Source organism: Pseudopipra pipra, chromosome 5 (genome assembly GCF_036250125.1).
Source record: "Pseudopipra pipra isolate bDixPip1 chromosome 5, bDixPip1.hap1, whole genome shotgun sequence".
In the NCBI taxonomy this organism is placed as follows: domain Eukaryota; kingdom Metazoa; phylum Chordata; class Aves; order Passeriformes; family Pipridae; genus Pseudopipra; species Pseudopipra pipra.
In genome coordinates, this window is record NC_087553.1 from 48,462,891 (window position 1) to 48,478,227 (window position 15,337).

The 15,337-nt window shown below is 40.0% G+C and overlaps 1 protein-coding gene across 6 annotated transcripts in view; it reads right to left on the reverse strand.

Annotated features, from left to right (window-relative positions):
- Nucleotides 1–15,337, reverse strand: part of DOCK4 (dedicator of cytokinesis 4) — a 247,191-nt gene that overhangs the window by 151,750 nt on the left and 80,104 nt on the right. The window lies entirely within an intron of this gene.

The following is a 15,337-nucleotide window of genomic DNA, read 5'->3' on the forward strand; positions in this document are numbered from 1 at the left end:
CCTTTATGAGCAGCAAATTTAAAATTCAGGACTTGGGAAAAAACCTAAACACTTACAGCCCTACCATACATGAATGGAAAGCTTATACTGGAGAACACTATTAGCTAGACCATAAGAACCCCAAAGGACACAAAGTGTTTTATTCCAAATGCTTACACTAGCACATGTCAGACCTCAGAATTTTGCAAGCTGAAAGTGCCAATATGTGCCAATATTTTTGTTGCCATCTATATCACTCACACGCCATGATAGGAAAAATCTTATTTCATATTCGCTTAACAGATGCTATAGACCCAGCACTCCATACAATACCAAATGTGAGGAAATAGTTAGGGAGTGGAGACCAGTAAAGCGTGTCGTTCACTCCAAAACGTTAAGTGCACACACAGTTTCCCCTCCAGCCTCGCCAAAGCCAGTGAAGGAAGGTCATGAGCTCAGGCTGGGACAAGAGCTACAGAAATGGGCTTCCTTTGCTGGAGATGAAACATGCTTCAGAAACAAAACATCCATCAGAGCGGCGATGTTCCCAAATATCAAGTCTTATATTGTTAGTGCTAAAACAATAGCCAGATATTTTTTTCACTCAACATCAAAATAGAATACTCAAAAGCCACTCAAAATGCTCACTCCTACAAATGCTAAAAATCCATTAACATGTACAGTGGGTTGACCTTGGCTACACACCAGGTGCCCACCAAGCTGTTCTATCACTCCCCTTCCCAGCTGGACTAGGGAGAGAGAATAAAATGGAAAATGACTCATAGGTTGAGATAAGGTAGTTTACCAAAACAAAAGCAAAAGTTTGCACATGCACAAGTGAAGACGAAAATTATAAAGTTTATTCTCTACTTCCCATTAGCAAGTGATGTTTGGCCACTTTCTGAGACGTAGGGCTTCAGCAGTTTCTCAGAAGACAAACATTGCAAACAACTAATGCCCCCCTTTCTCCTCCTTTACTTAGCTTCTATATCTGATCTGACATCATGTGGTATGGAATATCACTCTGGTTAGTTTGGGTCAGCTGGCTTACTTGTGTCTCCTCCCAGGATCTTGCCCTCAATGAGGGGGGGAGGAATGCTGAGAAACAGTGCTGATGCTGTGCCATTAGTGCTCAGCAGTAGCCAAAACACTGGTGCATTATCAACACCTTTCTAGCTACCAATGCAAAGCACAGCACTGTAAGGGCTGCTATGGGGAAATGAACTTCAGCTCAGCCAGGCCCAACACAACCTAAGGAGCTCAGGTCTCTGTGTGGCCCAGGCTACACTGCAGGGCCTGTTCACAGGCATGATCCTGCTACTGACTGCCATGGGAGCTTTGATCTACTCCATCTCCAACTTGGGTCAGTTTACCCCTCCTTAGTGTCCTGTACATTACCAGATTGATGTTGCCCTTAGCTTGAATGCCCACTCAGCATCGTGGCCTGCAGCCCAGAACTCCTGTACTCAAGCAATCCATCGGGCTCAGCACCCCCAGCAGCTGAGACTACAAGCACACACTACTTGGACTCCAGACACCCACCACAGCTGCTCTCTCACTCCCCTCTGCAGCTGGACAGGGGAGAGAAAATACAACAAAGGGTTCATGGACTGACATAAGGACCCAGAGACATCACTCACCGATTACCATCGTAGGCAAAACAGACTTGAAGGGGAGATATTAATTAAATTTATTATGAACAGAATTAGAGCAGGATAATGAGAAATAAATCTTAAAAACACCTTCCCCCCACCTCTCCCTCCTTTCCAAGTTCTACCTCCTCCCCCACAGTTGCACAGGGAGATGGGGAAAGGGGGATTACAGCCAGTTCATCATAGCTTGTTTTTGCCACTGCTCAGGGAGAGGAGTCCTTCCCCTCCTCCAGAGTGGGGTCCCTCCCATGGGAGACAGTCCTTCACAAACTTCCGCAACGAGAGTCCTCCCCACAGGCAATAGGTCTCCACAAACTGATGCAACATCGGTCACTTTTCCATGGGGTGCAGTCCTTCAGGCACAGCTGCTCCACCGTGCATCCCCCACAGTGCCTCAAGTTCTACCAGGAAACCCGCTCTAGTGGGGGCTTCTCTCTCCATGGGTCTGCAGGTCCCTGCCAGGACCCTGCTCCATCATGGGCCCCTCATGGGCTCACAGCCTCTTTCGGGCATCCACCTGCTCCAGCGTGGGTCTCCCTCACAGGCTGCAGGTGGATCTCTGTATCCCTGTGACCCTTCATGGGCTGCAGGGGCACAGCTGCCTTACCATGGTCTTCACCAAGGGCTTCAGGGGAGCCTCAGCTCCCATACCTGGAGCACCTCCTCCCCCTCCTTCTCCACTGACCTTGATGTCTCCAAAGTTGTTCACATATTCTCTCACTCTGCTCTTCTTTGGCTGCAATTTCATCTGTGCAATAACTTTTTTTTCCTTCTCAAATATGTTATCACAGAGGCGTTGTCATCCCTGATGGGCTCGGCCTTGGCCAGTGGCAGGTCCATCATGGAGCTGGCTGGCATTGGCTCTGCAGGACATAGGGGAAGCTTCAGGCAGCTTCTCACAGAAGGCACCCCTGCAGCCCTCCTGCTACCAAAACCTGGCCACACAAACCCTATACAACATGCCAGATAGAAATTCAGCTATTCAACCCTGTGCTTACTGTATTTGAAATATGGAACTAAAATATCACCTAATTCAGGCCATGAGACCAAGCAATAGTGTTTTCGATTTTCTGTATTGTAATGTTCTTTTGGAGCTTAATTTTAAAGCCGAAGTGGAAAGCAGCCTTCTACTAATATCAGCAGGGCATGATGCACAGAACTACTTTGTGGCCAGACAGCAGTCTTAGCTGTCAAATATCTACCTATCCAGATAGGAAAAACCAAATCTCATAGCAAAGTGAAAAAAACACCAACTCAGAGGCGTGACAACAAAACTTCACACGTAAAAGTGAAAAGGATATGATCCTTGTGGATCCTTTCCAATTCAGAATATTCTGTGACTCTATATATGCAAGAGCATATATATGCTCTTGCCTGCTGTCAGAGATCTACTCTGCCATAGGCAGAGATTACACTCAAACACAACATAACCTGTCATCCACTCTCTGTGTTTGCCAAAGTCAGCTGTCAGCAACCACAAAAACTGAAAATTCATTTGTGAATCTTTCTCAGCAAGCTCAAGATTTTAAGAGTAAACCAACAGGATATGGTTTATACTACAGGATGGCATGTATAAAAATGTACAAAAAGTACATTATTGACAAATCTTTCTGGAGACTTCAAAACTCTGTGAATGTAATCATCACTCCAACCATCAGTAAATCATCACTGTGCTTAACCCATGGTCTTTATCCCTTTGAAAAAAAGCTATGGGATCATGCGCCTGACTAGTCCCTAAGAGTCTGATAAAATGTGTGACCAGTGTGTACAGCATTGAGCCTCTTCCCTCGTCAAGCACGTGTATTGAATCAATTTCTATTAATTTCGGTGCTCCTCTCACCGTCCAAGTTATTTACACAGAACTGAATACCCTGAAATAAGCACTATGAAATAAAAAGAGCTACTTTGGTTCCAACACCATAACCAGATATACATTTTAAGCAGGTTAGTTGCAAGATAGCATTTGTACATTGTTAAGAGTTTGTCTAATTTCTTGAACACCAAGAAATTTTCAATGAATTCTTATACAAAGATCTGAAAATTAAAAGAGTTTATTAAGTAAGAGCAGATGAAAATAAAAACAAAAGTCCCCAAATATCAATACATTGTATATCTCAATTCCCCTGTGACACTGGAATGATAGGAGTCATTATAGTCACCTTTCTAGCTTGCAAGCAGCAAAACTGGATTATGAAACCTGCCAAAATAGCACCTAGAGCCACTGAAATAAAATTAATGAATTAACTGAAGAAGCATGCAAAACCAAACCAAATCCAAAGTATATTATATTTGTGAGATGTCTTATTTCTAAACTCCATGAGATAAAAAATACAGTAATTTTCTTCTTAAGAGCCAATATATCCTGTCATATTGTTATGATCTGACTTTGCTGTGACATTCAATTTTTATTACATAGTTACTAAAGCTGTTAAAAATCTTTTCTCTTCTTTTTTTAAAGAAAAGTTTAAAAATATTTTTAGGACAAAAAGAAGTTTGAAAGCTGACACAGTGCAAAAAATAGATAGCAATTATTTTAGAACATGTATAGAAGAACAAAATTATACCTTGAAATATCTTCTAGAAGGCTGGCCTGCAGAGTACCAAAAAAAGAAAGAAAGAAATGAGGGCATCAGCTGTACATCTCCGCCAGCGCATTCATCTGATACACTTGAAAAACCCAAGGCAGAGGCCTTGCAGTAAGGTCAGGCTCAAAACAGGTAGTCTGTGGGCCTTAGCAACGTCACTCAAAGTAAAATCAAGAGCACTGCAGAGCACCAGAGAATCTAATGCAAAACACCAGAAACCCACAGATAAACTTATACCACACAGTTAACTTTCTACTTATCAAGTCATGCTACAGAACTGGGACCCAGACAGAAGGTGGCTATTATAGCAACTATTATAACAACTGGTAACAGTGGATGAGAAAGCTGAGGGACTCAACAACTTTTTTGCCTCAGTCTTCAATGGCAACCTCTCTTCCCATACCTCTTGAGTGAATGGACAGGAGCATGAGGACTGGGGGAACATGACGATTGGGACTCCAATTGTAAGTAAAGACCACATCCATGAGCACCTGAGGAACCTGAATGTCTATCAGACCCTATGAGATGCATTCCAGAGTCCTGAGGGAATTGGCTCATGTAGTAATAGACTATTTACAAGGGCATATAGTGTTAGGACAAGGGGGAATGGCTTCAAATTGAAGGAGGGTAGATTTAGATTAGATATTAGGAAAAAATTCTTTGCTGTGAGCATGGTGACACATTGGAACTGGTTGCCCAGAGAAGCTGTGGATGTTCCATCCCTGAAAGCGTTTAAGGCTGGGTTGGATGGAGCTCTGAGCAACCTGGTCTAGTGGAAGGTGTCCCTAACCACAGCAGGGGGGTTGGAACTAGGTGATCTTTAAGGTCCCTTCTGTGAAGACATTCTGTGATTCATGCCTTTTCTGGTTTATCTGTGGTGTATATACATAAGTAGACTACAGGGAGGATAACAAGAAAGTCATGGTGGGAGTTCCACCAGAGAAGGTCCTAGGGTTCAGTGGTTCAGCTAGGACACAGGGTTCTTAACCAAGCCATGATATAGATTTCATGTACTGAACCTCTCGCCCTTTTCTCCAATGACCATATTATTCTACAACACTTTGCTGATGCTCCTTAGTTCTTTTTTCTAGTAGTAATTAAGTACATAATTAATCACTCTGTGGTGACTGTGGCTGAAGGTGTTCTCAACCTACCTTGAAAGCAGTACATATTTATCATACTCATAGAACTGGACTTTTTATATATACAGCATTCATTGACCCATATGCATCATATATGCACCACTGTAATTCTTCTACAATTTCTTCAACAAAATAACTATTGTGATTATCACTTTCTCTCTCTTCCATTGCAACTGGATACCAGGGACCTTAGAAAAGGAAGATGAACAGGAGAAATCCACTCAGAACACAGATTATCTTCCAATATCTCCACTCTTTGCAGATGCACTGTATACATGCATGTCCCCACAAAGCTAAGTATCAAAAGACTTACATCTAGATACATTTTTTGTTATTGTAATACCTGAAGGTCATATAAATATCCTTTTCAAGCGCAGGAATAGTGATTGATGTCCTCTTCAATCATCTCTCAGCCACAGGAGAAATATGGAACCCCACAATAAAAGTTTGCAGCAGGATATGTCCTCAGAAATATTTTAGAAACTGAGTTCAAATACTGCAGCCAGCTGGCATTATTAAATATTTTTTTTTTGCCAAAGGGTAGTCAGAGAATAGGAAAGCAAGACAACAACACAGGACACAAAAACCTAATCTACACAGAACATGAAATCACATGGTAAACACTACAGTGACACACAATATTAAAGCAACTTTGGTTTTGGTTTGCTTTGCTCCTAAGTTGAGCTTATCAAAAGAAAATTCATCTTTGTGTTCTCATTCAAATCTCTGGCTGTATGTGCTCACTGTTGGAGAGTTTTACATATGAAAGTGACTGGTTTATAAAAAGATCCATCCAAGCCCAATGTCTTAATTAAAGCCTAAGTTAAGTGGGTTTTTTTGGTGCAGGAACTCACCTTCTGCTCACCTAGAGCACAGAGAGCATTGTTGTTCTAAAAACTAAAACAAAATATTTTTCAACTTCCACCTAGTGAATTCAAGCATTACCTGAGAGTTAGTATTACAAAGATAATTTGAGCCTCACCAAGAGCAATCTGGTTTCACGACTGGCTTGACTTTTTGTGCATAAGATGAAAATATCTGCCCATAAAGGGTGCATTGTGACATGGTTGTCAAGATGCCCTTGTCTCAAGTTAAAAATTAAGGTCAACACTACAAAAGGAGACACGCAGTACCTGCAGTTCTGGTTGAGTAGTAGGACATACACTCCCATATATAAAGTGATCAATAGAAGTAATACCTATAGCAACTACTCAAAGTTCAAAAATAAGCATTTTTATCACAAAAGCAGACTTGATTTCCACATAATAAAAATCAGTACTTCAACTGAAGACAGAGGAGCAGGGATAGGATGCGAGGTGAAAGAACGCAAATTACTTTAACAATTAATTATTGTTTGGCCATATTCCACATGCGAAATGCTTGAGTAAAAAATAGACTCCAGTTTAATACCCTAAGTCATGATTCCCCAACTACCAGAGGTGACATATGAACCACACAGAAATGCACTAAGTACACACTAGAAAATCAGATTTGAAAGGTGGAAACACCATGTCAGGGGGACTGCTTTTGAAGGGAACAAGATGCTCTGACAGAAAAGGAATTGATTAGCTGGTAACAAGAGTGGTTGGCCCATTTCAAAGTTTTGCTTGGGGTTATATTCTTAAAATTTTTATGCCTGAAATAACTGGAGATCTGCATATAAGAACTAATGAGGCAAACATTGTTGTTCTTTTCCTCCTAACAGATAACCAGAAGCTATCATTGATTCCAGATATTATCTGCTATAATTGAAATCAGGACCTCTCAGCGGCAAAAGCAATTTTTAAAGCTTTTATTTGGGATTTAAAGTGCTGTTATTTCAACAGATTGAGACTATTTCAAGGGATTTTGCTTCTATTCAATAGTTGAAAAAATAATCAAAAAAAACTGTAATAAATAAAATCAGGATGCTTAAAACATTAAAAAGTTATATTAGTTAAAACAATCATTAATTTTGTATTTTGCCTTTGTAATGAAAAACTGAACTTGGTTTTATGCAGCTTTTAGTTGATGAGTAATAATGTGTATATGTCACCTCTGAGGAAGGCTCCGATTCAGAGGTCTTTGCTGCAGAAACGTAAAAAACTATCTTTTGGTATGGCCTTATGCATAGTAAATACAATAGAAATCTGGCACTGTAAGCAGCTGCAGAAAAGGCTACATCACAGAAAGCAGATCACCAGGACAATCATTATTTAAAAATAAATAAATAAATAAAAAATTCAATTAGTAACTCTACCTAGGACATTGTTTGGAAACTCAAGTTTGAAGCTACCGACCACTGGCAAGCGATGCAGCATCCAGTGGCACAGCTCTCAGCGTTCTGTGGCACAGGGATCTCCTGAGCCAGACATGGCATTTCTGTGTTCAACAACCATTGATGTATTATAATTCTATGAATTTGCCTAAATAGGCTTTATATGCATCATAATGTCAGTGTCCACAAACTGCCAGTAAGCTTTCTAGTTTAAATATGCTCCATGGAAGAAAAAAGTCTTCCTTTTGTTTCACAATGCCACTCAAAATTTCATTTCATGTCTCCCTGTTTTGTAGGGAAATTTGAATAAGCAATGTCTTGTCACCCTCTCTGCACGTTAGCTGTACCTTCTCTAGGATGAAGTTTTTTCTTCTTAAAAGAAGTTGAAGAACCTATTCTGGTTTCTAAATAGGGAGAATTATTAGTAACATAAACACACAGAGGGATACAACTTTGCTAATGCAGAATGGCTAGATTTTACTGTAGCTGTGGTGGCCTTTTACATACGAATTGATCTGGATGGAGGGCATGATAGCACAGCTACACGCTCATGCTTCTAACAGACGAGCTAATTCGGGCATCTGTTCATAATGCATTGTGCTGCCTACAGATACCCCAGGAGGCTTGCTGCAAACCAACAACAAGCTAATGAAGACAGCAAGAGAAAAGCAGAGAGGGGGTGGGGTGGGAATCAATCTATTCTGTAAACACAATATATACAAATGTTAGTTTCAACAACAGAAGTGATCCTTAAATCTCCTGCAGATTACTGAGGATAAACACTCTCAAATTTATACTGGAATAAAAGAATGTGGGTTCTCTCGCCTGTATATGTACACTACCAGTAAAAGGATCAAACGCATAGCTCAGATGATGACAGCTCAGAACTGAGCCACATGTGGCTTTTGAATATCTCAAGTGCTGCTCATGTGCAGCAGTCAGTTGTTCTTAAGACATGAGTGCTCGTATGGAATTTTCCTAACAAGAATATTTACTGAACAGCTATTTGTGAAAATACCTCAAGGCACATCAAAAATCATCAAAAAAGTTTGTACCAATGTCCAAGCTTTGAAAATACTATATAAAATAGCATACATATAGAAAACTATTCACTTGTCTGTAAAAGAAACACATCTGGAATTCCTACTTCTAATAGCACCAGCTACCTACACAGATAAGGCAAAGGCCAAGTCTGAAATGCACAAAGAACACAGAGCTGCAGCAGACTGTATTCTCTCCTGTGCTCAGCTCAACATTTGAATTCAGCAAGGTAATCACTTTCAAATCCCTGATTACAATGCTGCCAAAAACCACAGGACAATTCTAACATAGATAATCAGTTTAGTGTGAATGTCTGAACGTTTGTCAAGCTCTCTTCATCCTGCATCTCTGTTACAGCCAGGAATGTTATCATCTCTTTGGTAACAGCCTGATCAGTTCTCCCAATATCTGCAAACATTTTTGTTAATTTGTTTCTTTGGGTATCTTAGCTATTAGGCACTATATCTTAGAACAGAGCACTAAAAGTAACTTGTGATGATGGCGCCTATTTGATGTTGAGAATGGCTGCCTATCTAGAACACCAAAACTGGAATAATTTCTTCTTCTATGAAATAGCTACTTAAGCTCTTTATATTTCTGGAACTCCTACTGAATCTCTTTATGTCTATATCTTGTCCCTGTGAAGAGAAATTTCTTGATTAACGTTAGTTCTGAAACAAGGAATTTCAAAGTAAAAAGAAAATGAACCAAAAAGGTCTTTATAAGTAGAAAATCTAGTATACCTTAGAGTCTATGAAAAGATGAAACAGCTCTTCCCCATGAATTTGCTCAGGAGTCTCCTCTACAGCAAAGGAATGTCAATGTAATACCATAAGAGGTATCATGGTAGAAATCCAGTTAGTAGAAAGGAGTAAGTGAAAAAAGTATATTATATTTAGATTATGTTATCTGTAAGAACAACCACAGTTGTTTTTAGTTAAAACAACCACAGTTGTTTTTAGTTAAAAATAACTATGGCTTTTATTAAAACTAAGTGTTTCCAAAGTTCTAATAATTTTCAATCTTTGTTAAGTAATTGCCTTAATTTTTAATAGCATGATCAAGGAAAATAGTTACTGCTATTTAACTTGAAAAAGTATTTATGTTTCATTCATAGACTTTGAGGAAACAAAGACTCTGATTAAAATCAAATAAACCAACAGGGGGTTTTGTAATTGCCTGTAAATGTCAAGTATCATAAAGTATCAAGGATGAGAGGACACAGCCTCAAGCAGGTTGGACATTAGGAGGAATTTCTTCATGGAAAGGGTTGTTGAACACTGGAACAGGCTGCCTAGAGAGGTGGTGGAGTCACCATCCCTGGAGGTGTTCAGGAAACGACTGGACGCAGTAATTAGTGCTATAATCTAGTTGACAGGGTGGTGATCAATGAAAGGTTGGACTCAATGATCTTAGGGGTCTTTTCCAAGACAAATGATTCTATGATTCTGTAATGTATTCACAGTACAAGTGCATCATCTCAGGTCCACCAAAGCCAAAAAAGCCACAGATGCCAGATCTCATGCCCACTTTTCAGTGCATTTTGTACCTCATTAAAGCATGAGATGATGCTCACCAAAACCTCCAAAACCTTAAACTTAGGAGAAACAAAGTTCTACATTATTTCAAATCCGGAGCCATGGTGTAATTTCATATATGTCAGAAAGTTTGTTAGCTACATGTCATATTCCTACAAAGTCAGCAGAAACTGAAGGAGAAAATTAAAAGCCTCACATAATTATAGACATAGGAGCTATCTTCCAGAAAGCACTTAAATTTTTCCAGAATAATAGAACAACAATTATTTAAAAGATGGCCTTGAAAACATGAGAACACTCTTACAATTTCATGCTGACTTAATGTCAGAACACTGGGTATGGTCCACAGTCTAATAACCACACATTCCCTGTTCTCCTTTTTCCTCCCCAAAAGCATTATAACACAACATGCTTCTCTGAACTCAGTGAGCATAATTTCACAGCCTTTAACAAACTGTAAGCAGCACCTTGCAAATCCAAGCTCAGAAGAGCTACAGTCTTGTGGACTGCGAAGAAAAGACAACCACCATCCAAGCTGAAAGCACTGCACTTCAGCAACTATGAGAGGCAGGGGGAACATAGTTAGACAACAGTGCAGTTGCTCAAAAACTCCATGTGTTAGTATCAAAAGACTTTGGTAAATGAGACTGGTTTCCCCTTAATACTGCATTGATTGCTACCTTTAAGTAATAAATAGCATTCGAGGAAGCCAAGAAAAGCAGAATATAAATTTTCTTCACTAATACAAAAGAGACAGAATACCCTTCTTCCAGAGCAAAGTCAGGTCCATCAATTGACCATATAAATGAAACACTGGCCACTTTTCTTGTATTTCCTTTGGAAGAGCAAGGTTTAATTCTGTGTTTGACCTGCCATCAGTGGAAGATGATTAAAAAAAACCCCTGGAAAACCAGTAGAATTCAAACGCACACAGACAAAGCAAAACACAAAACATAAATTAAAAAATCAACACATTCTGCAATTTTCGGTGCCATTGCTTTTCAACTTGTCTGGTATCATTATATTTCAGATGAGTTTTAGTCTCCTGGTAATCTATATTTCTCAGATATTCAACCATTTCCTTATAAATTTATTTTAAGTATTTTCATTTTACCGATAAGAGTTCTGTTTACTTTGACTTTAACCTTTCTCCAATGTTCTCTATAGCATTTTATAACTCAATAAATTATTCTGCTTTTGTAAGCTATGAGCCTTAACCACATTGCTTTGTACAAAGAACATTTATTAAATGTCAATTTTTTGCTGCACATCAAAAATTACTGCAATATGGCATTTTTCAGAAATGAAAGAAAAACCCTACCAACTTATGCAATAAGCAAATTTTGCAATTCAGCTAATGTGAAAAAAAAATTGCAATTGTGAGCTTCTGAAGCCTGTCATAGATTGGTCAATTCTCTGAGATAGAAACGTAGTATCAGAAAACCTCTTGAAAGACAGGACAGTTGGGCAAGATGTGGAATTAAGCGCAACTAAGGAAGACAATCATTATAAATCACTAACAAGTACCCTGACACGTGGGGTTTTTTACCTTAAATGACTCAGGATTTTCTTGATCTAATGTAATTGAGAGGCATTTCAAATACACTGCAATACAGCTATCAGGACTAGCAAAGCAAAACTACTTCCTCCTGACAAAATCCTTAGAGATGGCTGAATGCAAGTTTAAACATCTCACTCTGGCTTTAAGCTGGTTTATTAGGTTTAATGGTTAGAAATAACCACAGCACTTTTCAGCCTGATTTGAATAGTTGTGCCAGCAGAATTCAATGTATTTAGCCCTGAAGGGTTTCATCATTAATCCATAATCTCCATAAAGTTAAAATTTCAAGGATACTTAATGAAATCCCACAATTACCTTAAAATGTATGACCAATTAGAAATGTAACAAGTGCATACACTTTTTGTTTCTAATCAGCTCTCTGAAAAATAAAAAACCCCAAAACTACCTGGATGTATACTTTTAATAGTGTTTCTGTGGTACGGTGCACATTCAGAAATACAAGTGTAGGATCTTCTTGAAAAGTCAGAATCTTCACATTCTGCTCATGCTTGCTTAAGAACAGTGCCTGTTACCCCAAAATCAAGAGTGAAGAGAGTTTAGGTTCGGTTGGTGACTGTCTATAAAAGCATAAAAGAGCATGAGAAAAATGTATCTGCAAAGTATAGGCAACCAATCAAGACAATAAAGATTGCTGACAAGGGGGCAACTGTTTTGTTTGATGTCATGGGGGGAAGGAAGTGTATGAGCAAACAGTCTTCTTTACCTTTTTAAATGTTTGTTCGAATTCATTGCTGCATCTGAATCTTTATCTTTTTATGTAAGAGTACTTCAAGAGACAAGATGATTCTTTTGGGTTTTAACATCTTGGAAGAGTCATTAAAAAACACAGAATCACAAAATAAGCTGAGTTGGAAGGGACCCAAAGGATCATCAAGTCCAATTCTTAGCCCTGCACAGGACCATCCCCAAGAGTGTCTGAGAGTATCATGAACTCTGTCAGGCTTGCTGCCAGACACTTCCCTGGGGAGCCTGTTCGAGTACCCAACCACCCTCTGGATGAAGAAACTTTTCCTAATATCCGCCTAAACCTTCCCCGACACAACTTCAGGCCATTCCCTCAGGTCCTGCCACTGGTCACCATAGAGAAGAGATCAGTCTCCTCTTCCCCTCACGAGGAAGTTGTAGACTGCAATGAGGTCTCCCCTCAGTCCAGGCTGAACAGATCAAGTGATCTCACCTGCTCCTTCATACGGCTTTCCCCTCAAGGCCCTTCACCATCTTCATTGCTTTCCTTTGGATGCTAAAAAAGAAGTCAGTGCCAAAGTCTTCTTTCGTGCCAAGGGTGGGATTTGAACTCGCACTTGCAGAGCACAAGGGATTCAGCAGGCAGCCTCCTTAACCACTTGGACACAACTGGTGTTGTAACAGTTCTCTCCTTACCCCTTCCTCTAGATTTGGCACAGAAGCCTAGGAATACATTTCAGACACCATGGGTCCAGGAAAACATGAAAAACACCGATGTAGTTCTAAGAAATTAGTACTGGGAGACACACATTATCATCTGGCACCATAAAATACTTCCTGAGTGAAACTAGTAGGGATTTGACAGGCAAATGCACAGTGCCAAGCAAACCAGACATGGGGACTTCTTGTCTTCTAGTATTAAGGAGTTTTCCAATCCTTCTCCAGCTGAAAGAACCTACAGGACTCTTTCCTGATACTCTTAAAAACAAAAACTCTATTTTATACATAAATAAAATTAGCAGAGACAGGTAAAAGGACTTTTGTGTCACCCCAGTGTCTGCCAGAAGATCAGGAACAACACTGAAATAAGGTAACACAAGTTAAGCAGATTTGCAATCTATCCACTTGGCCACCGTCCATGTTGTTAAGCCACGTGCCATGTGCTTGTTTTGCACTGAACCAAGATTCAAAACTCACAGGGTTAAAGGAATAGGTGCTGCCAAACTTCACTTAAATGGGGCATGAACAAGACTGGGAATGACGGTAAGTGGAAGTCAAGGCAAAACCTGCAGCAAAGAAGTGCAAAGCCTCCTCCAAAGAGACTGCTGCCCTGGAAGGGACCACTCCCAGGGAGGAACAGCAAACAAACTGCAACTCCAGAACTCCCCTTGGCCACAGTGCCACAGTTCATCAAGAGAGCCATGACACCACATCAGACACAGCTGACAGAATTATTATGCTAATTTAAAATAATTCATTTTCTTAAATACTGTGGGTGTTTTTTTCCCTACAACTAATAGCCTTCGGGGGATCCAGATAGAATAACGAAGGCCTCCCAGGATTTATGCAGCAGTTGGAGTAAGGAAAGAACAAAGTTGTATTTTTCTCCCGTGCTTGAAAAGACCTTCTGAAACAAGAATATGAAGCTCAAGCAGAGACATCTGTGGCTTGATTCAGCTTGACTGTTGTTCAGTTCTTGTAATCCACCAAGCAGTTTCTGATCTCAACTCTAGATGTTGAAAATTAGTAAACTAGATAATCAGTATACTGCAAGATTGTTTTTAAACCTGAGTGAAACAAGCCCTTAGAACTGGTAAGATGAACATCATGTGGCATGTCTACTATATGGAGATTTCTTCTTTGTAAACAAAATACTGTCAAAGTGTCCTAGTTAGGACAGCTGAGACCTGTTTATCACTGGATGGGTGTAACCCAAAACTGTGTATTCTATAGCCTTCCATGCCATTTCCCAGAAACTGTTATCAATGAACCATTTACACTGTCTGCACATAGAGCCTGACTCCTCAGGCTATAAACTAGGTGCTAAGAGGCCTGCGAGATAGGAGTTGCTCTTGTCCTCACACCCATTAAGGAACCCTCCCCACCTTGAGGGAAGTACTGAGCATTCCTCCCTGAACTGGAGAAAATATAATCTTGGAGTCTTGGGACCTTTCTAACCACTCATGGGATCCAGAGGAAGACTGCAGATCACCACTCTCAACCAGACTGCAGACCACCACTCTCGACTGGACTGCAACCACCACTTTTCAACCAGACTGCAACCATCACTCTTGACAGACTGCAACAGCACTCTCACCAACAGGTTTTCCCCTCTCCTTTTCCTTTAGACTCAGGGGGCCCAAAGAACACCACTTTGTTCATGCCCCAGGGTGCTGGGTTATATATTTGGGTTTTGTGGGTTAAAACCAATTGTTTGTCTGTATAATCGTATTTATTGTATTATTTTATTAAATTGTTATTCTGACTTATAATCTCTCTTTTGAGTTGAGTTCATTTCCCCTGCTAGCTTACCTTTAAACCAGCACACAAAGCCACTGAAATAAAAATCAGCTGCTGACTGCCCTACCAAGTGGCAAAACTGAAGATGGTTAAGCACGAACATACTTTAGAAACAGTAACTTTCCTTAGACATATCTGACTTAAGAACAACTCTATGATTTGGCATTTCTGCATTAGTTGCTTCCCCTCTCTCAAAAAATCTTTTGCTGGAGAACTCTGAATTTAAGTAGTTGAGAGAGAGAGAATGCGACTCAAATATACAGACTCAAATACATATGGACTTGTGCACCTGCATGCGCACAAGTCCAAGGGACCCGATGAGATTCATCCCTGGGTCCTGAGGGAGCTGGCAAACAA